At 44.8% G+C, this 11768-nt stretch overlaps 1 long non-coding RNA gene across 2 annotated transcripts in view; it reads left to right on the forward strand.

The window, feature by feature from the left end:
* Nucleotides 1-11083, forward strand: part of LOC139756714 (uncharacterized) — a 56535-nt gene extending 45452 nt beyond the window's left edge. For both annotated transcript variants that reach the window (XR_011714423.1, XR_011714424.1), the window contains one exon: nt 9233-11083. This is a non-coding gene — a long non-coding RNA (uncharacterized lncRNA). The remainder of the gene's footprint in view (nt 1-9232) is intronic.
* Nucleotides 11084-11768: the final 685 nt, after the last annotated feature.

Consider the following 11768-nt stretch of genomic DNA (forward strand, 5'->3'; position numbering starts at 1 on the left):
GAATGACCTTTATGATATCTCCTCTCGAACAGCAAAGCTGTGTAACTCTAATCCTTCCTCTTCTTTTCTTTCTGCAATCTTTCTGTCTCTAAAAGTCGAGTCTATACAAACACCAGAGGGGCTCAGATTAATTTCTTTCTTCTTCTTACCCATTTTTCTTTCTTCTCTCAACCCGTCCTCAGCCTGATCCTGTAGGTTGGCTCGTAAAAGCCTCTGCCAGGGGCACACCGCCCTTGGAGCCTGAGTCTTCCCGGCCACTGAGAGTGGTAACTCCTGGACCAGTGACAGCGGGGTCTTATAGATAACGATATGCTTGTACACTTTTATCCGCGGCTTGTACACTATCTCAATTTAGTCCATCAACCCAAATACATCATCCGTGGCTTGTACATTACGCTCGTCTTGTTCATTATCCTCAGCTTGTAAATTACCCTTGGCTTGTCCATCATCCAGGCTTGTACATTATCCTGGACTTGTGCATGACCCTTGCTTTGTACTTAACCCTCGCCTTGTATATCGTCCTGGGCTTGTACAGTACACTGGACGCGTACACAGTCCCGGGACAGTGGGATACGCTGTTTGGTCTGCTATACCTACGACCAACCGCCACAGGACCAACGAAAACACAGCGTCGATGACAGCAACGACAACACAAACCTAGACAAAAAACAAGAAAAAACGGTCCGCACGCGCAAGGACAACACCCACACACAAAAACATGAGTCACAGCATCAGCAGCAGCAAGGACACTTTATCCTCCCATCAAGACAAGTACTAAAAACAAAACAAGAAAAGGGGACGACTGTCCGAAAACCAAATAAAACAACGGCATCACCAGCAAACAAAACCATAATAAAAGCATCAACATAGACATAGACATAAAAAACGGGAGGTAGGGGGAAGTCAAAACAGTATCAGCAACACAACAGAACGAGTTATGATGTAAGTGGGAGAGAGAAACAAAAAAAAATAAGCTAAGAAACCCAGGTCTCCTGACCATTCTACACACACACACACACACACACATACACACACAGACACACACGACACACACACACACACACACACACACACACGACACTCTAGTCTTCATCTCTTGTGCAAACACTAGGTCATTGTCCCTGGAGGAGGAGGCAGGAGGCAGTAGCAGCCAGCCTACGACCAGTGCACACCCACATTACCTTTTCTCTTTCCACCCTCCTGCTCCCTTGAGCTAATACCTTGATAAACTTCGCCTGGCGTATACTCTAATGAGGTAGTATGTTGATAATCTCCCTGGCTGCGTGATATACGCTAATCTGAGTTTTCTCCTCTTTTCTTTTTTTTCTCCTAGGAGAAATATAATAATGTCTTTCCTAACATTCCTCCAGTTAATTTAAAAACTGTCTCGTTACCATACGCCCACATATTTCTCAAAATACTTAATGTACTTTCTTAACACGTTTTGTGGAACTACGTTGTATGAAGACTTTGTTAGTTTCAGACCTTCGTCTATCAACCCATCATTATTCCAAATTAACTCCTCTCTATTACTTAGATTTTCCTTACTTAGCGTTCTCCTGGTTTGTTCCGGATCTATTCTCAATTTACTTTAGATCTTACTTCCACTGTAAATCAAGTACTTTTCTTAAATTCTAAGGTCATTCATATTCATGCTGGGTGTTCCTCTATTCACTCTACATCTTCGCCTTGTATTACCTTAAGTCATCTACTTTTTCAGTCTAAATCTCCCTCTTTCTTTACATGTTGTCCTATCACACACCTTCATCTTTTAACCGAGTCTGTATCTTCCTCTGACTCCAAAACCCACAGTAAATATCCTTCTTCTTACAGAGCCTCTTCACCAACACTCTAAGTGTACAAAATGGACTGTTCCTCCCAGCACAAAAGCGACACATCTACAACAAGGAGGAGAGCTACAGTGATTCCAGGTTTATGATCAACATTATATGGATAACCAAAATACGGTGACAAGGAGTATAGGAGAAAAATGTCAACTAATTACATGACGTCAAAAAAGATCTTCGAAATTGGCTGGTTATTTGGGGAATCAGGCCTACCGACTGTCAGGGTTATCAAAGGCCGTCAACGTCGTTACAACCACTAGTTGGGGAAAGGTGAAGACCCTCATCAGGTGTTCTAGATAATCCTTAGATCATACATACGTTCGTATTTCTATGAATCTATGTATGATGCCTTGATGGCGTTTAACAGAAAACATCTTTTGTTTATATTCCTAAATTGTCCATTACGCTAAGACTCTTATTTCAATTGTTCGCTAAATTCAAAAGGTGTATTGCGAATAAAATATACTGTGAATTCTTTCATAAAAAAATCCGTTTGTATATAAAGCGTCTGGCACACGCCGTAGGGGAGAATCGAACCCGTGCACTTATATTTTTTCGCTTGGGATCGTAACATATAAACACCCCTCCACCATTTTCTGAGAAAATAACCTGATATCTTTTAGCCCTGGCGGATATGATCCCATCATCATCCTCACACACGCAAAATTACCAGTAAGATTAACCCCAGCTGAAAAAATTGTCGATGTCTTTACAAAAAAAATAAATAAAAAAAAATTTCTTGAACAGTGATGGATACGTGAGCTGTAAGCCTGAAAAATACGTTGGAAAATATTTTTTGCCTCTGGTTCCCGGCTGCAACGCGCGCTCGCGATTCTTATTAATTTCTCAGGTAACGGAGTCGCGAGGATGTACGAATTTAAGGATGATGATTTGAGGCTCAGGTCAATAGGTCGCGACCTCATTACGACCTTGGGCAAACATGAGAGAGAACAAACTATGAGAAGCAGCAGCAGTTGACTCCCGTTGGTAGGTGAATCTCAACCCTCCTCCCCTCGCCAGGCAGTGAAATTGTGCGTCTCCAGCAGTGACATTTCCCCGCCTCCACCATCATCACTGTCAACGTCAGCGACGCAGGTACTTATTGATACACCGCCGGTAGTAGGGGGAGGGAGGGTGTTGTCACTGCTGATGCTGCCGCCATCACTGCCACCACCGCCGCCACCATCACTGCCACTGCCGCCGCCGCCATCACTGCCGCCGCCGCCGCCGCCCTGGGCACAGCTCGCCATCTCACGAATATCAAATGGAAATTGAATTCTTGCCTTTGTTGTAACGAGTGGAGCAGAAACTTTTGGGTTATTGGTTAAATTTTGTTGCGCAAGGCAGGAATGGAAATGGATTTTGAGATGGATTTTGAAATTTCGGGACAGAGACGCAGGAAGTGTTGGGGGGGATGATGATGGGGTGGGGGGGATGAAGAGGAGGAGGAGGAGGAGGAGGAGGAGGGGGGATGGCAAGAGTCGATCATAAGGGAAGGAAGAAGACGTCAGTGACATCCTTCTCCAGAACAGCAATTTCCTCCTCCTCCTACTCCTCCTCCTCCTCCTCCGCCTACTCCTCCTCCTCCTCCTCTCCTTCTCCTTCTGCTCCTCATACTCTTCCTCTCTTCCTATTCCTCCTCTTCCTCCTCCTCTTCCTTCTTCATCTCCATCATCATCATCATCTTCCCCTCCTCCTCTTCCAGTGTCACATACAAATGCGAGATGAACCACGCCAGGAGGGGAATATATTAAGTGGAGAGAGAGAGAGAGAGAGAGAGAGAGAGAGAGAGAGAGAGAGAGAGAGAGAGAGAGAGAGAGAGAGAGAGAGAGAGAGAGAGAGAGAGTAATAAAAAACATTTAGCTCCTGCCACGTGAGAGATGTATACAAGGACAATAACATGAAAGGAAACCAAAATCAAAACGAGAAACAAACACAACAACGGACAAGAAAGAAACAACAGAAGACCAGAGAAGAGGAGGAGGCACACGAGAGAGAGAGAGAGAGAGAGAGAGAGAGAGAGAGAGAGAGAGAGAGAGAGAGAGAGAAGAGAGAGAGAGAGAGAGAGAGAAAGGGAGGAATCGTCTCAGACAGGGAGGGAGGGAGGGAGAGGACGTCCCAGACAGTCGGGTCGGCCCGTATATACATATCCCCGGCAGAGGAATTCATTCTTTTCATTTTCTTCGGATCCTCCCCTTGAAGGAGAAGGACCCGCCGAGATCAAAGGATTCTAGGAGCGTTAATCGGGGTGGTGAGGGTTCCTGGGTCACGTTTCTCCCGTGAGTAATTCCTTTCTCTCCCTCAGCCCAGGGAAAATAGTTTGTGGACAGATGAAAAGACATTTCGACATCAAAATTCGGGGGCCGTGCAAGTCACTAATCAGAAGTTTCTTTATCAAGTCTTACTGAGGAGAGACTTTTTTTTTTTTTTAGTGGTGGTGTGGGGAGATAAGGAGGGGAGAAGTCTAATAAGACCAGGAGAGATATAACAAAAATTCTGCAGGTCCCATTTTCTATGCTGTTCGTGAACTACTACTCTTGGGCAAAACGTCTTATAATTTCTAATCACCTTTATTCTCACTTCGCTTGGTGCACGTAAACACCAGCCTATGTAAAGAAAGATCTTGGTAATCATTCATTTTTTGTCCCTGGCATGCACGTCTGTGTCACTAACAAAAAAGAAAAGAAATTGCCAATAACGTATTTCATTATCATCGTAATGCGAGTGTCTTCACCAACGGATCTCTCTCTCTCTCTCTCTCTCTCTCTCTCTCTCTCTCTCTCTCTCTCTCTCTCTCTCTCTCTCTCTCTGTCTCATAAATATCGACTCTTTGTTCGTCGTTAGTTTATCAGCCTATCAGCAATTCCAGCCTCTGGCGATTTCCCATCTCGACTATAAAAGCAAGTTTTTCACTTCAGCGTAAGACCAGTTTCCTTATCTACAGCCAAATTCCTTTCTCATTGTTAAAAAGTCTTTGTGTCTACCGTTACTCCTCAGATAAATCCTGCTTTACGTTGCGATTCCTTTTTTTTCCGCACATAAATTTTCCATTTCTTCGGTCCTAACTCCCTTTCCTTCGCCACAGTCACTCCAAAGACAATGCCCGCTAACTTACCCATACGTTAATATAATCATCTTTGCCACAACTAACTCTTTGCTTCGCCTAAAGATTTTTTTCTCGCTTTTTCCTAATTTTTCGCTCCGGGTAAATCTTACATTTTCCCCTCTACTGCTGTACCTTGAATGAAATTCCCTCTTTTTTCCAACTGAATCTCTTCGAATTCAGAAAATTTCATCAGTTTTTGATAAAGGACTTTTTTTTCAACGCCACTCATACGAACCCTTTTTTTGTCACACTCTGTCTCTTCTTTGCATACAGATGCCATTTTCTCAAAATTCACATTACCGAAAACAAAATCCACAATGTCTCTTCAATGCAAGCAGACACCATTTTCTTTAAAAAGAAAATAACACGTCATCAGAAATAAATTTCACCTTCTCGCCACAAAGATCTTTTATTTCCTATGCCTCCAAGACCTCGCTTTTCTTTCTTGGCCACGAGGTCTTCCCTCCTCTCACGCTTCACTTGGCTCTGGTCTTACAGCCCGGTGCCCTTTCACACCCAGCGAGTTCGCCCGTATCCCTGAATCGGTCCAACGGCTTCCCCGAACACTAGAAGATCGCCGATATCAAAAATTCTCTCGTATAAAAGTATGGACAACTTAAGATTCTCGTGACTCATATGGACACTTTTCTTAAATTCCCGCAACGCAACACTTTACAGGTCAGTCCTTAAAATACGCCTGACCTACGGACTTTAAGGGAGAGTCCTCAAAGAGTAGAGAGAGAGAGGCTTTTAGGGTGTGTCCTTAAAACATTTGTCAGACTTAAAGTCGAGAACGATGCGCGATGCTAAAATGCACGTTGATCGCAATCATTTCATCAAAAGTGCAGGCGATGCCGAGGAGTCAGGTCCTTAAACATCGACTGCCGGCAATATCCAGAGAACAATGTCGTTTGCTGGCGATATGTACATTCTTTCTCGTAGAAGGCAAAGGCTTTGATGTTGATCGCTGGCAATATGTGAAGGTCAGGACCCGCGAGTCGTCTGCTGTCGATATTAAGGAGCCACGTCCTTGACTTCGAATGCTGCTAATGGTCGTTAATTACCGCGCCCTTAATGTCCACGATGATGGGGGCAATGATATCGACCTTTGACCCCTGGTAAACATCAGCTTCTCGCTCACACTCCTCTTGGAAAGAGAGAGAAAGAGGGAGAGATCAACCATTTTTTTGAGCTACTGAACACGACAGTACGACCCTTGAACACCAACATTATGACCCTTGAACACCACGGTAAGATATTTGAACACAATAACATGATCCTTGAACACCACAGTATGACCCCTGAATACGATGGCCTAACATCTCACCTGACCGATAACGGTCAGGTCAAAGGTTTTGCCATCATACGTCATGCTCAGGAGCCGTGCCGCCATGCTCAAGAGTTGCATAGTCGTACTCAAGGGCCGTGCCATCATCCTCAAGTGTCGTATAGTCGTACTCAAGGGCCGTGCCATCATCCTCAAGTGTCGTATAGTCGTACTCAAGGGCCGTGACATCATCCTCAATTGTCGTATAGTCGAGCTTCAAGGGTTGTACCTTCGTACACAAGACGTCGCAGCCGAAATGACGTTGAGTACCATCAACTTGACAGACTCATGCATATCACCTCCTCTCTGTACGTGTATATACTTCCCACTCACTCTGTGATATCTATAACACTTTTTTTTTACAATTTGTTTACACAATTTGCTTGATCTATCACGTTGTTTTGTATAATTTGTATGTTATCTATATTCACTGAATACGGCTAGGTTTGCCGTGTTCACCGCGAAGTCCCTAATCATAACTTGTCCTCGCTTTCATTCGTCCCACGTTTATCAATTTTCCTCTACGCCTGATTCTTTACCTAGTCTATTGGAGACCTGTTCTTTCTCCTCTGTCCGTTGCCTTTGACAAATTCTTGCATTTGAACTGCATATCTTCAGCATTTACTTTTTTCTGTATACTTTTCTTTTTTCTTACAGGAACGAGACGAAGAGAATGAAGAAAGGGCAATTCTGCTGAACGTATGGGTTAAATCAGTAACTCTTTACCTTTCGTCACAATTCACTATATCTCGAATGTGCATAGGTTACATTGCATGACAACAACAAGGTAGTCCTTCGATCATCGCCAATTGTCGCACATTCATTGTATGACAAACAACATACCCCTAAGGTGTTAGACAGCGTATAAGATAGCGTAAGTCTGAGACTGCCGTAAGCCTGACACCGTCGTAAGTGTGAGACTGTCGCAAGTCTGAGACCGTCGTAAGTCTGGCAGCGAAACGTTGGAAAAACAGCGATGGTGTCGTCGTCGGCGGCGGCGTCGGGGGTCGCCCGCTCTGCTGCTGCTCTGCGGCCGGGCAAACTAAAGCTCTTAACCCGATTTTTTCTCTCTTTTTTTCCCCCCATCTTTCCTCCGGTGGTGGCGTTAGTTGACTCCGAGGCTGGCCTTTCATCCCCTCCCTTATTGATTCTTGTCAGTGTCGCCAAGGGTGGCGGTGCCCAAGGTGAAGGGAGGAGGAGGAGGAGGAGGATGGTTAAGGAGGGGAGATGAGGGAGGTGGGGAGCCACGCTTATTTTCCATGTATTAGGGAGATGAGGAGGTGATCAACCATACCCTATATACCACTTTGCTTTTCTGAGGGGGTAGCAACACACACACACACACACACACACACACACACACACACACACACACACACACACACACACACATTGTTCCATCTCCTTAAAAAAAGAATTCTAAGTCAAAGGGAGAAATCCTCCTCCCTCCTTCCCCCAGCCTTCACCATTTTATAGTAAGGGAGCCAGAGGCCGCGCCCTTCGCGCCAGTCTCCACAGTGGGAACCCCTCCGCCCTTCCCTAAATACATGTACAGAATTCCAGAGGGAGCCTGGAAGAGGGAGCGACGCACCCTAGCCCAAATTACACTACAGGACGGGAATATACGTCCACGATTACCTTAAATTACACAGGCAGCCTAAAAAATACACGCATACCTCATTAGACAAATGAAAAAAAAAATCTAATCTATGACTCAGCAAACTATAAGAATCAAACTAATTTCATCTTAGAATGCACAAAAGAAAGATGTATAGACGGATCAACGGCGTTTTCGAAGTCCACAAACTTCCTCTACATCATTAGGTAAGAGCAACTCTTACCAACGCAAGATCCCACGAGAGACCCCTTGGTGACTGTGCCTCAGCAAGAGGGCGCAAGGTGGCCCAGGGTACACCCTTGTGTTGGTAGCAGTGCCTTCGTGAGAGAGGCTTGTTGGCTGGAGAGTGTGGGGGAAGGAGTGCGGGAGAGAAAGAGAGAGTGAGAGGGGAGAAAAAGAGGGGAGGACGAAGAGTAAGGGGAGAGGAGAGGGGGAGGAAGGTCCCGGCCATGCTCTCCCAGCGGCCTTTATTGTGAATATGAGATTCATACGTCGAGCACAGTGTAGCAAGACCCGCCCCGCCCCGCCCCGACTCCCTTCCGACCCGACCCCGTTTTCATTATCTTCTTTGCCTTCTTCTGGGTTTTCTCCTTCCTCGTGTGTCCTACTATCTTCTTAGTCTACTCTCTATCCCTCAGTTCTGGTTTCCTGTTTGATTCCTACCAATGGCTGCTTTGATCTTTCCATTTCTATGGCAAGTCATTTTTTATACTTTACACACACACACACACACACACACATATATATATATATATATATATATATATATATATATATATATATATATATATATATATATATATATATATATATATATATATAATGACAATTATAATAAGAAATATATATTCTTTCACAGCGTTACCTTTCTTAATCATACTGTTACTTCTTTCAGAAACCACACCCATCTCCTTCCACTCTAACAACCATCATCTTTCATCTAGACGCCTAATTCTCTTCACACTACTACTCATTATTCTTTCATAATGATCCTCATCTATGTCTACCCTGATACCCCATCTTCTTTCCCACTTAAATACCCATTTTCACACGGATTCCCATCTTCGATCACACTGATATCCATTACCTTCTTTCACTTATGTTCTCCCATTCCTTGGTCTCCCTTTCATCTTTCATCTTCTGCCGTCTTTCTTTACCTGATATTTTCAGGTTCTGTTATCAATTTCAGTTTTCTTACATGATCTATGTAGTTCTGCAAGAATACATTTATGTACTGTGTGTGTGTGTGTGTGTGTGTGTGTGTGTGTGTGTGTAACAAAGGTATGCATTTCCTCTTTCACAATTCAATAGTTAAACCTAATCTTGAGTTCCAGATCGGAGGAGGAGGAAGAAGCGCGCCTTGGGCGAGACGCCCACCGTCCTCCAGCAGGACCTACGACAAGGCCTTACCCACCTCTTCCAGGAGGTCCCAGGGACGGGCAGATCCCCACCTACATCCTGAGGTCTTCCTACACGTTAAACACGAACCATCCTTCGTGCTTCTACAGCAGTGGCAATGATGACGTCTTCCCCTCCTAATTCTGATGTACAGGGAGGGTGAATGGGCTCGTGTACTTAGCCGTGCGTTGGGAAAACATCTGTACTGTAATGGTGGCGATGGATAGACTAACGTATATACACCACGGGTCTGATCGACCCCTGGGCAGGACGCTTGACTACCTCGGCCACACGGAAGTTGAAAGACATAATACGCCAGAATTCTGGAGAGTTGACGTGTGTCCTAACCTCCTGACCTTGGTGTGTGTGTGTGTGTGTGTCTTTTAGCCTGTGTCGCAGACATAGCCAGGCGCCCTACCCAGGGTTCGAATCCGTCCCGTGGTTTCTCTAAATATATACTAAATGATGAGTATAGCGTAGAGTAGTGGGGACCAAGTACGTGTATAGAAATTACATATTCAAGAGCAATGTACTGCAATAAAGACAGTGTAATCCTCTATAGTGTAGTGGGTCAGTCGTACAGGTATCAGTGTATTAGGACAGTATAACATGGTGTACTCCATTCTATCTTGAGCTCCTTAATGGCTGGTGGCAGTCTGTCTCAACTGTGGTTGTGCCGCAAGCTCACAGACGCCAATGATCAAAGGAATATGGTTTGCCCTTCTACGTCAAGACACAAAATATGTGGATTTCTTGCGCTTCATTGAAAACAAGTGTAGACAGTCTTGCCGAGGTGGTCTTTTTTTTTTCCATTGTCATTAGTCGCTGAGGCGAACAGGGTTTAATGTATGCATCTCTGCTACGTGTACTGCATTACCCTGATGATTCTGAAGAGCAGAGAGAGAGAGAGAGAGAGAGAGAGAGAGAGAGAGAGAGAGAGAGAGAGAGGTCCAAAGGCCTAATTCAAGACAGACATAAGGAGAGAGAAAGAGAGGATATACGTGAGGAAAAGGGACACAGATAAAAGGAGAGAGGATATGATGGATTAGAGTACTAAGGAGAGAGAGAGAGAGAGAGAGAGAGAGAGAGAGAGAGAGAGAGAGAGAGAGAGAGAGAGAGAGAGAGAGAGAGAGGGAAAACTTTGATATATTGGTCAGGAAGATATTGAAATACTCCTCCTACCTCTTGTTGATTACTTGCAATATTATAACTAGAAAGTCTGGCAGACTCGGGAGGGAAAAGTTCTGAATTATAAGTCAAGATCTTCTACGTGTGTGGGGCTGGATGTTACGCGGTCGTTTTAATTACAAATATGTGGATGTGTGGTCGTGTGGATGTGTGGTCGTGTGGATGTGTGTCTGTCTGTCTGTTTGATACATGTCAAGTACAAATGTAACTGATCTTCATATATTCAATAAAATTACTCTTCTCTCAGTGTGAAATTCTCTTTTCCTACCTTCCATCTTCCAACTCCTCCTCCTTCTCCCCCTCCTCCTTCCCTCTTCTTCCTCCTCCTCCTCCTATTCTAATCCCCACAGCTCGGGGTCACAGGGAATCCCACCCTCGGAATCATGTCTCCACACGAACAAGAAAAAAATCTAAAATGCAAAACGCTTCTACACTCCTGATTGAAAATAACGCCTTAAAAAAAGAAAAAAAAAAATCCTCTCTTCGGGAATTTAGAGAAATTTTCTGTGCTGGTGGGCGGCCAGAATTCTCTCTCTCTCTCTCTCTCTCTCTCTCTCTCTCTCTCTCTCTCTCTCTCTCTCTCTCTCTCTCTCTCTCTCCCCTACCATCATCATCATCGTCATTCTCATCCTAGAAACGGGAAAAAAAGAGTAATTTGAGGTCTGGCTTCATTTACGCACCAAAACAACCAGACACTAACGCCATGAGGGCGATGTGTGTGTGATGATGGTGGAGATGTGGTTGTGGGTGAGGGAGACGTGGTATGATGTGGTTGTGGGTGAGGAAGACGTGGTATGACGTGGTTGTGGGTGAGGAAGACGTAGTATGATGTGGTTGTGGATGATGAAGACATGGTATGATGTGGTTGCGGGTGAGGGAAACGTGGTATGACGTGGTTGTGGGTGAGGGAAGACGTGGTATGACGTGGTTGTGGTTGAGGAAGACGTGGTATGACGTGGTTGTGGGTGAGGAAGACGCGGTAAAATCCTGAGAAACCCTCACACACAGTGCGGCCTCGACCCGAGTCTCCTCATTTTGTAGCAGATTCAGTTAGGAAACACCGAGTTCGGGTAAGTGTTGAGTTGGTGGTGGTGATGGTGGTAGTGTTGGTAGAGATCGTGGTGGTAGTGTTGGTAGAGATCGTGGTGGTAATGGTGTTGGTAGAGATCGTGGTGGTAATGGTGTTGGTAGAGATCGTGGTGGTAGTGTTGGTAGAGATCGTGGTGGTAATGGTGTTGGTAGAGATCGTGGTGGTAATGGTGTTGGTAGAGATCATGGTGGTAA

The sequence above is a fragment of the Panulirus ornatus genome, chromosome 23, assembly GCF_036320965.1.
Source record: "Panulirus ornatus isolate Po-2019 chromosome 23, ASM3632096v1, whole genome shotgun sequence".
Classification (NCBI taxonomy): Eukaryota; Metazoa; Arthropoda; class Malacostraca; order Decapoda; family Palinuridae; genus Panulirus; species Panulirus ornatus.